The sequence below is a fragment of the Pleurodeles waltl genome, chromosome 7 (genome assembly GCF_031143425.1).
Source record: "Pleurodeles waltl isolate 20211129_DDA chromosome 7, aPleWal1.hap1.20221129, whole genome shotgun sequence".
NCBI classification, from domain to species: domain Eukaryota; kingdom Metazoa; phylum Chordata; class Amphibia; order Caudata; family Salamandridae; genus Pleurodeles; species Pleurodeles waltl.
In genome coordinates, this window is record NC_090446.1 from 1128975224 (window position 1) to 1128986991 (window position 11768).

Genomic DNA, 11768 nt, shown 5'->3' on the forward strand with positions numbered 1-11768 from the left:
CTTGTGATTGCCCTGGGTGTTTCATATCAATCAAACATCAGAAGAAAGTCCAGAAGTGATCTTAAATCTTTGTCAATGGGAAAGAAGAAGCTGAAGGGTTTGACAATGTAATTCTCAAAGATGACTACGGTGATATCTAATATAGAATGCATCGTCTTCCAGATAGTTCCCAAAAAGCAGGATTCTTAGGCATTCATAAGAATGTGTTGAGATGAACCATTACCATCCCAGCATTGGCAGCATATGGACAAATACATGAGCCCTACCCTAGATGGATTTTGTTAAGTCCAAAATATTCTGTGCAGTGCATAGAAGTTGAATGAAGGGAGTACAGGAACTCCTTGAACTTTACTTAAAATTATGCTAAATTTATAGCCAGGAAATTCTGTCATGTGGGAGAATAAGTATTTTATCGTCTAGGGCAGTGGTTCATAACCTCTTCATTTTGGTGGGCCCCCAATAAATCATTATTCGAAACCATGGACCTCCACTGAATCATTATTGGTATCGGAGGACCCCCACTGACTACTGTAAGCCATGCACCCCGGCGTAAGCATTTTCGATGATTTTAACCACAAAACAATACAGAATAAAAAAAAAAAAACATTCAACAAATAAGTACTTATATGATAAAATATTTTATTTAATTCACAAACGAATTTCAGAAAGAAATCAGAATTTTAATTTTAATCTGTAGGTTGGAGCGTTTCTAAATTCAATTTAGGCCACTCATCATTCAATGTTTAACGTTAAATGTTGCTTCTTCATTTATATATACTTTATTAATCTGTTAATATAGTTACATTTTCTAAGCAGGCAGGCTTTGCAAACCACCAGGGGCCCCCAGAACAAAGGTTAAGAGCCACTGCTCCAGGTGCTTACTTGATATTAATAGCTGTCCAGTCCAGTCTTTTCACGCCATTAACTTTTGCCAGTGTTAAAGCCTGGAATGAGCAAGAGGGCGCCAAATGAAGCGTTCTTAAATTCTGGCAAGCCTACCTTATCTCAGAGGAGTATGAATTATTTTGCAGTGACCAGTTAAGAGTGAATATTATGAAATGCAGGGATTCCTTTTGTGATGAGGGAGGACAAAGGAAAGGAAATTGCAACATTCTGTTCAGTTAAAAGGCTATATGGAGGGGAATTTAAAGGCTCTTTTAAAATATACCATATTGCTTGTCTTAGGTGGAAGGTTTCGTTATATTTGATATAAAATTAGCAAAGTTAAGTCATCATTTTTGCTCTCCATAGGACTTTCATTATGGTTTACATTTATTCAAAAACGTGGGAGTTTCACCTTTCATACCAAACATTCAATTAAGGAGTTTATGGTCCAAACAAGTAAGGCCTGAAGTACCTAAGGCCTAGACAGTTGGATGCCATTCCTTTTCAACTGCCTTCCAGTTCTGTTCTCCAGGCAACAACTTGTGACTGATAAAGGCTACCATATGCGTCTTGCCCTTATCACTAAATGAAGCCAGAGCAGTTCAAAATACCTTGTCAGAAACATCGGCCTGTACAATGTTCTGCCAACTATAGACCGAGGCCCTCATTCAGAGTTTCGCGGTAACCTGACCGCTACGCCAGCGGCAGTGTTATGACCACCGCCAGGGTGGTGGTGCGATTCGCCATATTACGAGTAAGGCCTTGAACGCAACGCAACACAGACAACTCACCACCAGCACCACCATCGCCAACGAGCAGCATCCGGTGGCGGAACCCAACTTCATGCTGACGGAAGTCAATGTCCCGCCCACCATATTCTGAGTCACCAAGCCGCCAGGACATCCGGGGCAGGCTGGCTGCTATGAAAAACATAGCAGAAACAGAAAGTACAAAAGGAGACGCCCACCTCCAGGCACAGAGACGCAGCCCCATGGCAGACAAACTGCTAGTCTTCCCAGTGTTGTATCACTCCATACACCTTCAGGGCCACTGACAATGATGAAGACGACAACTGTAAGCACGCCTGGCACAGAGGGGAGGAAATGGCAGTGATACACTCCCTCACATAATACATATTCCTCGCACAGACAGCTAAGGCCACACACAGGCACACACAATATATGTCAATACCAAGTACCCAATACACACACAAAGCCAAGCAGATACGTGCCAAACATACAGCACAATGCACACAAACACCACCACACACCCCATAACCACACAAGGACAACTAGACCACAAGCACCTCAACGCAGGTAAAGACAGACACGATGTGCGACACTACACATACACACACACACACACCAAGAACCGTATATAGCAATGACACACAAACAATAGAAGTGAACACACATCCAACCAATGGACAGGTGACATCACATACAACCAACAATCAAGGAAATCCACACATGCAGCACCATTCACACGGATGCACAGAACAGCCCATACAATCCCACAAGCAAGCAGTAAGACCCATTACAACATGCCCATGGCACAACCCATCTACCCAGCACATGCAACAACACAGACAGAACCCATACACAGATCTCACACACCGTTGCACACAGATGTCACACCACCAAGTAGAAGAAAACCAGGACAAGCATCTCATCTTGCCAACCACAGCAATGTGGGCAGATGTAATTGGAACAATTAAAAAATATTATAACTATATACAAGATCTGCCAAATGGCAAGTCCAATCTGCATTAATGCAGAAACAAATAAGGTCCATATATCATGGCCCAAACTTGACTCCTAACAGCAAATAAGCCTCCACGTCATAGGGGCATCAATGGGACAGGCAGGCACCTCAGCGGTGTAGGGGTGCTAGGGGAGGCTTGGTTGTGGAAGGGGCATGTTTTGGTTTGGGCTTGGGAGGGGTGACTGGCACTGGGAGGGGTGAATTTCTTGCTGGGCGGAGGAGCAGGGGAAGCACCAGAGGTGGCACCCGAGGAATGGGAGGTGGAAGGGCCTGATAGGGGCAGGGGGCCACGGCATTTACAGGGAACATGGGGTGGGAGAGGAGTAGAAGGGGCAAGGAAAACTTTCTTAGGTACAGGGGGGCGGTCACATGGTTTAGGGTTGGGAGTGGAGGTAGAGGGAGTGCTCGTCTGACATGTTTGTGTGCTGTACGTGGATGCTGGTGTGTGCAATGTGTGCATGTGTGTGACGGTACTCTTGGTGGATGTGGTGTGTGGTGTTTGGTGTGTGTGTCTGTGAGTCTGCTGTTGTGGTGATTGAGGCTATGCCAGGAATGATAGCAGAACCGATGTGTGATGATGCAGTGCTGGCAGGTGTTAGAGTAGATGTGACTGAAAGGAAGGAGGTGGTGGGGGAAATGTCCGTTGTTGTGTTTGCAGATGTGTGTTGTGCATGCCTGTTTGACCATTTGTGATGCCTATGACTGTCTATGCACACCTTGTCTGTTTTAGTGTGTGTATGCTGGTTTGTAGGTGTGCTTTGGATGGATGTAGGGAAAGGGGCTGTGGACTGGGAACAGGTAGCTGGAGGGGCATGGAAGATGAAGGGACTGGCTGCCATCAACGAGGAGGCCAGAGCCTGATACGATCTCTGTAGGCCAGACAAGGCACTGTGAATGCCTTCCAGGAATGCATTGGACTGTTGCATCTGGGATGCCAGTCCCTGGATGGCATTGACTATGGTTGTCTGCCCCACGGAGATGGATGCAGGAGGTCAATAGCCTCCTCACTGAGGACAGCAGGGCTGACTGGGGCAGGGGCAGAGGTGCCTGTGGCGAAGAAGATGCCCACCCTCCTGGGTGAGAGGGCACAGGCAACTGGGTGGGGTGCTACAGGGAGGGCAGTGCTGGTAAGGGCAGTGGCGGACAAGGATGGTGCTGGGGTAGTCCCAGATGAGTCCGCCACCGCCAGGGAGCTGCCATCGGAGGAGGAATCTGTATCAGATGTGTTGGTTGCTTCAGACTCCCCCATGGTGCTCCCCTCGCCCTCCATCCCACTGGTCCCCGTGGCTTTACTGGTGTCAGTCTCCTGGGTCCCGTGGGCAGCTACAACCCCACTCGCCGCTCCCCTTCCTCCTTTGCCAGATGATGCCAATGCACATATAGACAGAGGTGGAGAGAGAGAAGGAGTTTGGGAGAAACAGAAAGGGAGGAAAAGGTGATAACTCACACATCCACTTCACATACAAACCATACATATTACAGCCCCTGCGGGCAAACAAGAGACCATTTTGCAATCATTTACAGTTGAGTCATGCAAGTGATACCCAACCTCATCAGAGATCACCTCCACCATGCAGCCTAAACACCTGAATGAAGACCACTACATGCCTATCAACTGCCTAAATGACTTATCCAACAATCCAGCCCAGGAACATACCCAACCACATGTCATCCATTACGGGATGGTACAAATCTGAGCACAGAGGGACTGAGCACACTAACTAACTGATAGGAATGTGTGGAGTACATGTGCCACAGAGGTCCATTGGTGTAGCAAATGAAGCAATTGCAATGTTCACGTAACATGCCTCTCATTACCCATCTACTGTGCCAATATGACCACCTTGTATTACTAGAGTACACACAGAGATGAAGGATACAGCCAGTGACATGATAGCATACTTTAGTGACCCATACATACAGGTGAATGTGTGTCAAAGTACCACCACTTCTTTTCCTGCATAGCTCAACATAGCTAACGTGACACACTCCTACATGATTGGTGTGACAACCAGGACTGTACATTCCCTAAATCTCATCTGACCACGTAAATTCCAAGTCCAGAGAGGGTCACAGTACATAACCATGCTGAAGTCACCTAACAGTCAACACTTACCTCCTTGCGGCTGCTGTGCTGCCTTCAAGCGCCCATCCAACTCTGGGTAAGCCACCGCCAGTATGCAGGCCATTGGGGAGGGGGGTCAGGGTCCGACAGGCACTCCTCCCACATTGGGAGGCGGTCCCCAGCTGGGCCTGTGCGGTCTTCCGAGCCCAGCGTCTTAGGTCCTCCCACCACTTCCTGCAGTGGGTGCTCCGCCGGCTGTGGATGGCCAGGGTCCATACTTCCTTGGCGATGGCTCTCCATAACCCTTTTTCTGGTGAGCCCTGACCTGCATGGGTAACATTCCGAAAATGCGGGACATGATGTAAATAATACCAATACAGCTGTAACCTTTGGCGACACACAACAAACACGGACCATGCACACTGCCAATATCCCACACATATCATGTGCATGCAAAACACCTGATCAGTCATGACATGTCAATGTGCACACAAATATATCGTCAAACACCACCTGACATGTGGGACAAAGGACGTTGTACTGACCTGTTGCCCTGGAGCACCCTACAACTGAACATACTGGGGTAAGTCCCATACAGGGATAAGACCCCTTCCACCAGTTCCTCCAGTTCCTCTGTAGTGAAGGCTGGGGCCCTATCCCCTGCAGTGTATGCCACTGTTGCTCCAAGATACAGGACACATAACCACACGAAGTAGAGGTCTGTCTTGCCCGAATGCCAGGAGTCAAGTGAGCTGGCCATACAAAATGCTGGTTTTGACCGCAGTGGTCATGACCGTCACCGCCAGCGGTGATCGTCATTGGCCCCAGTCTTCCATAGACGTCAATGTTAACCAATGAGGAGTTGCACAGCAGTTCAGACCGCCTTCCGCCATGACGATTTCCGCCGGCGTAACAAGGTCACTTCCAGCTGTCCAGTGCATGCCGGACAGGCAGATACCATATTAGTCTGTAACATGACTGCCCTGGGTACACACTGTGTAATTACCTGCATGTTGTCACAAATAGGTACATTAGGTCACACTTTATGGATATTGACACATGTAGTGAGCGCCTGGTGACATCACCACACTTGTCACTACAGTTGTCAGCATATATGATCCGTATAGTGGAACACATGGAAGGTGTACGTGTACATGTCCTGTATACGTCCATTGTCACAGGTATTATGTGCCATTGTCTGGTTAGGAATGGAGTGTGGAGTAATGTTTCTTCCCACAACATTACAGCCAACTTGCATGGATAAAACTTCGTGATTGCCGTTTGTCATACTTGGTGCCCTACATTGTGAGAGGTTCCCAGATTGTTGTTTGTGGCCCTGCACAGATATCGCCACAATGGAGTGATGAAGAATGCACCAGTTTACCGGCCACTCGTAGATCTTGATACCATGGAAGAGCTCCACATCATCCTGACCTATCGACTTAACCGTTTGTGCATCAGGGAACTGGCCACACAGTTGAAGCCAGACCTCCTGCCGGGTTTGAGAAATCCACATTTAATTACTCCAACAGTCCAGGTGTTGTCAGTCCTGCATTTTCTGGTGAGTGGCTCTTTTCAGGTTACAGTGGGACTGGCTGCAGGGTTTTCACAGCCCCAGTTGAGTAAGGTGTTGCAGGATGTGCTGGATGCCCTACTCAAGCATGTGCACAGGTACATTAAATTCCCACAACGTACTGAATTGCCCACTGTAAAAGCAGCCTTCTACAACATATCAAATGTCCCACACGTAATTGGGGCCATTTATGGGACTCACATCGCCTTGGTCTCTCCGAGGACCAATGAACAGGTCTACAGAAACTGGAAGAGTACATATTTGGTCAATGTACAAGTAGTGTGTCTTGCAGATGAATACATAACACATGTACACGCTAAATTCACAGGATCAATACGTGATTCCTACATTCTGAGGAACAACAGTGTCCCTGCGATGATGTCACAGCTACAGGGAGAAAGGGCCTGGCTCATAGGTATGTGTACTGCTCTCCATGTCAGACATTTGTACCCCTCCAAACACAGTCAGCATTCTGCCTAGCATTGTTACCCATAGTCATGTTCCCTTTTCCACACAGGTGACTCAGGATAACCCAACCTGCCCTGGCTCCTGATACCTGTGAGACATCCAACTACAGGAGGGGAGGCCAGGTACAATGAGCCACATGGCCGAACGAGGCAATTGATTGAGCGGACCTTTGGTCTCTTGAAAGCTAGATACCGTTGCCTACATGTGTCTGGTGGTGCCCTACAGTGCCGACCAGGGAAAGTCTGCAAGATTATTGTTGCATTCTGCATACTCTATAATCTGGTCCTCAGAATGCACATCCCACTGTTGGAGGAGGGGGACATTGATGCTGGAGCAGTGTTTGGTGCCGGTGACTCTGATGCTGAGGGGGAGGCAGACGAGGATGGAGCACATGACAACAGGACTGACATGATTCATCACTACTTTCAATGATGTGCAGGTATGTATGAATTGTATGTCATCTGCACATGTAAGATGTATTGCTGATGCCAGTCTGTAGCCAGTATTTGCATGCATCAAGGTGTGTTGGGACTACAGCATTCCATCTTGCTTTCTGACCCTGAAAGGCAGGTGACTTACAATGAGGGGTAGTGGAAATGCACTGCTGCTAAGGACATGTGTGGAATGCTGGTGCCATTGCGGTACAGCTTTATAGTTGTACCAAAGGTTTAGGGTCCTCAGTCTGCCTGTTTGGGGAAATGTTAGGGACATGTTGTCCAGGGAGGGTAGTTGACTTACCAGTGTCCAGTCCACTAGGTCCCGTCAGCCCTTCTGGATGTAGAATGGCCAGGACATTCTCCTCCCACACCCAACACCAGTCTTCATGACGGCGATTTGCTGCGTGGAAGCCATGGCCCGTACCTTCCCCCGTAGGTTGTTCCACCTCTTCCTAATGTCCTCCCTTGTGCGTGGATGGTTCTCCACCGCATTCACCCTGATGACTATCCTCTGCCATAAGTCATTCTTACGGGCTATGGATTTCTGCTGGACCTGTGCTCCAAACAGTTGCAGCTCCCCTCTGATGATTTCTTCAACCATTACCTCAGCTCCTCTTCTGTGAATCATGGGATTTTTTGTGGTGCCATGGTGGTTATGTTGTGGGTGGGGGTGTATGTTTTGCAGCGATGGGGGGGGGGTGTATGTTTTGCAGGGATGCTGGGTGTGCTGTTTGTTGGTGTGAGTGTGGGTAGTGGTATGTGTGTGCACTGTGGTGTTTGTGTGCAGTGGTGTGGTGTGTGATACATGTTCAGTGTGATGGTGCCTGTGATGGGTAGGTGTAGTGGCTCCTTTCAGTGTGCTCTTGCCTCACTCTGTCAGAGTTTCTGGTTGCAAATGGTTCTGGGTATGTGTGGAGGTGTGTTTTGTAGTGCTGCAGACAGGTGTGTGTATGTGTCTTAGGTGTTGGGTAATGGTATTGTTCAATGTGGTGCAGTGTTCTGGTGGTGGTGCCTTTTTTTCCCGCAGCGGATCAGACCGCCAATGGATTGCTGTCGTGTAGGGACCGTGGTACTGATTTGTGAATCATTATTTGGCGGACAGGATGTTCTCGGCGTAGCGGTGCTGGTGGTGCAGCCGCCTCCTTCATGCTGTCGTTTTAGCAGACTGAGTCGTTCGTTGGGTGTATTTTGGGTGGTGTTGTGTGGGTGACTCGTAATGCGGCGGTCCTCGCACCACAATCACTGGCGGTCTTTCAGCATCAGCTTGCACGGCAGTCTTCGGTAATGACCACCAAACTCAGAATGACCACCTGAATCTTTCAGTACAGGCATCTCCCATAGAGCTTGTTTATAGTCTTACAATTACTACTTATACTCAACAGTTTAGATAATGTTTTTGGCTGTGTTTTCGAGGCAACGTCATGAATTTCTAAGCTCAACTAATCAATTGATCCTTTGGCGTTTGCAAATAGCAAATTTCAGTCAAGATTCTCAAATAGTGGGAGCATCTAGCAATAGGAATAACCCTTACTAAACCCAAGGTTTTCACTGGACTTTAAGGTTTGGGACCATCAGACTTCAAACAGTTGTTTTGTACCTTCCATATGACATCTCTGGAACTGAAAGGACTAGGAAGATGTATTCAATGGTTCTGAAATCAGATGGCCCGCTTCAGCCTAGGAGCCCAAACCTCATATTAGGGGTGTGAGGTTTCTAAATGTCTAGGTGTCAGAACCAGTTTAGGGCCATGGGGCAGCAGGGCTTACCGGGTGAGGTTCGAGTTTTTAACTCTAATGTACTGGGGGCCGCCTAACAAATGAGCACCAAGTACACCAGTTTAGCACTTGTCTTGCAGGGTAGGGAGCAGCCTAAGGATCACTCAGAGAGGCAGTGAAAGGATAAACTCACAAGTCAGTCACTCATTCTCAGATATCATATTATACAATCAGTGCTTCAACTTGATAAGAAAAAGTAGCTTATGGTACCTGCAACCCACTACTACACGAACTAATCAGCACTGTTACAGGAATTACTAACACCTATAGGAATTACCAACCGCTACAGGATTTACTATTAGCAGCTATAGAAACTAGACAGGCAATGTTTCACTGTGCATTTATTGATTCAGCCTCTATCTAGGCTTGTGACCATTTGATCTCCCATAATAAATATTGTGCCTAAATGCTATTATTTCTAGCTATGCCTCCCTGTTCCAGCTGGACCATTACCTTGTGATCGCTGTATTGGCAGCTCAATTCATGAAGGTGAAAACTGCTGATGGCAATTGCCCAGTGGCAGCTTCCTCACTGCCCGTCCTACCCTCTACCACGTGCCTAAATAGATGGCAGAGAGGTCACAGTTGGGCCAGACAGTGGTCTAGGTCCTTTGATCAGTGGTCACAGGCCCAAACAGAGATGTCCTTGGGGCCTGGGCTCCAGGACCCCCCGGTCATGGCAATGTTGAGAGAACAAAGGTCACAGGGGCTTGCAAGCACTGGTCATAGTCTTTAGCAAAGAGTAGGCTCGCACTTCAGGACTCTTGTAAGTATGGTGAGGGTACCACAGCAACAAAGCTCCCCACTGTATACATGATGCATACTGGCAATCTCTTTCAGATTTGCAATGCAGATATTACTAACAGTACCCAATCAGTCTCTTTTCTGGACAGCTTCTCAGCCATGTAGCTAATGTTGTGCTCTCCTCTGGACACCCTCCTCCTGCGAAACACCAGCAGCTCTTCTATTTAAACAGCAAGGCAGGCTTCTCATCCAGGCAAGTCCACTGCACTTCAGAATTCCTTGATTTCCCATGTGATGTCCCTTGACCTGGCAGGGAGGCTGGATGTCCTGGAACCAACTTGGGCTTTCAGTCCTCTGTTTATATCATATTTGTAGAAAGAATTAATGGATTCTCCAAGTACAGATTTGAGACCGCTCTGGTTCTAGGCTTTCCTGCCATTCTGCGTCTACCTCTCCAGACTCCAGTGAGACCAGCCATAGTCTTTGTCTTAATGTGTCAGCAGGAAGGAGGGGCAGGGATGGGAAACATCAACTGAGAAGACTTCTGCACTTATCAACCTGTTGACGGTAACACATATGGGAACAAAAGGATAGGACGTGGGGGGGTGGTCAAAGACTAACTCTTCATTTAAAAAATCATTCACTGATTAAAGTCTGGCTATTAACAAAGGCTTCAGGAATGCATTGATTAAGTGATGCATTCTATATTTCTCACCTAGCAGGCTAACCCCCCTCTTGTTTTTGTATATGATCTTCACAGTGGAATTCCAAAATTGACTCTGATGTGCTCATCATCAACCATGGCACACACACACTCCTAGTTCACCCTGACATGCACACACCGGGTGCAGTGACTTGACACTGGCATGACAGAACGCATCCAGGCATCCTGGATGCAGTGAAAGTCCCATTAATAGAGAACTGACAGACAATTTGAATGGGAGAGGTTAGAAGCTGACTCTCTCCACATAGGTAAAGACACAGATCCTGAAAAACAAACACCTCACTGTCACCATTGTTAATATGATGCAGCTTAGCAAGCTGACAGTAGTCATGTTCACTTAGTGTGTTCCTACAAACACCAACTGTTAAACATACACATGATGTCCATGTGCACTCGGCCAAGAAAATGGTCAATCAGCATCACATAAGCACTGTTCGAGTAAATCAGCATAGGGTGCACCATCGCAAAACCACGCAGACCACTTTCCCGACCCAAGACCAGGTCTCTCGGGGACAGCAAAGAGCAGATACTGGCATTGAATACTATGCTCACCAGAGGTAATGTAGGAAATAATCTTTGCAGTTCCACATCCCAGGTAATGGATCTCTGAGGTCTTCTTCTTGCCTTGCTGGAAGGCCAGCTGGGCTGCATGGATCTGATGACTCCTAGACGGTCTTGGTTTTTTGAGCTGATAATCTTCTGTCAGCTAGGATTTATTACATCTTCGTGCAGTCAAGGTTGTTCCTGTCTCTATTGGGGGCATGCCGGGTAATCCCATAAGTCTTGCAGCATAACCCTACTATCCTGCACTGCAGCAGTATCATTGTCGCATCTCGCTTTGAGCAGGTTTTGCAAAATGCGGGCTCTGAGACAACTTCATGTCCCTTCTGGGGCACACTGAATTGCCACTGTTGAGGTGATTGTTGACTACTGAGCTGTTAAGTCACTCAGGGGCATTGTGTAGGGGTGCCAGATGCTTTCACCAAACATTACTCAGACTTGCAGTGTCTGTTCAAAATTCTGCCCAAACTCAGGAGATTTTATGGATTTCTAAAGATTTAACAGATTAGCAAAAGACTGAACCAGTACTTTATTAAATATCTCTATAAACTGCCAGGCTGTTGGGAGAAATTAGAGGTACTACCAGGGGAAAGGCAGCCTACTAAAACACACCTGGCACACATGGGGATTTGTACAATAATTGAAAATTAACATTGACTGTTCCTATTTATAAATCACCGTTTTCTAGAGTATGTTTGTGAGTGTATTGGGGGGGGGGGGGTGCAAAATGGATCTTATATCTAAAGTTAACAGTAATCTTAAACCAGCCAAGG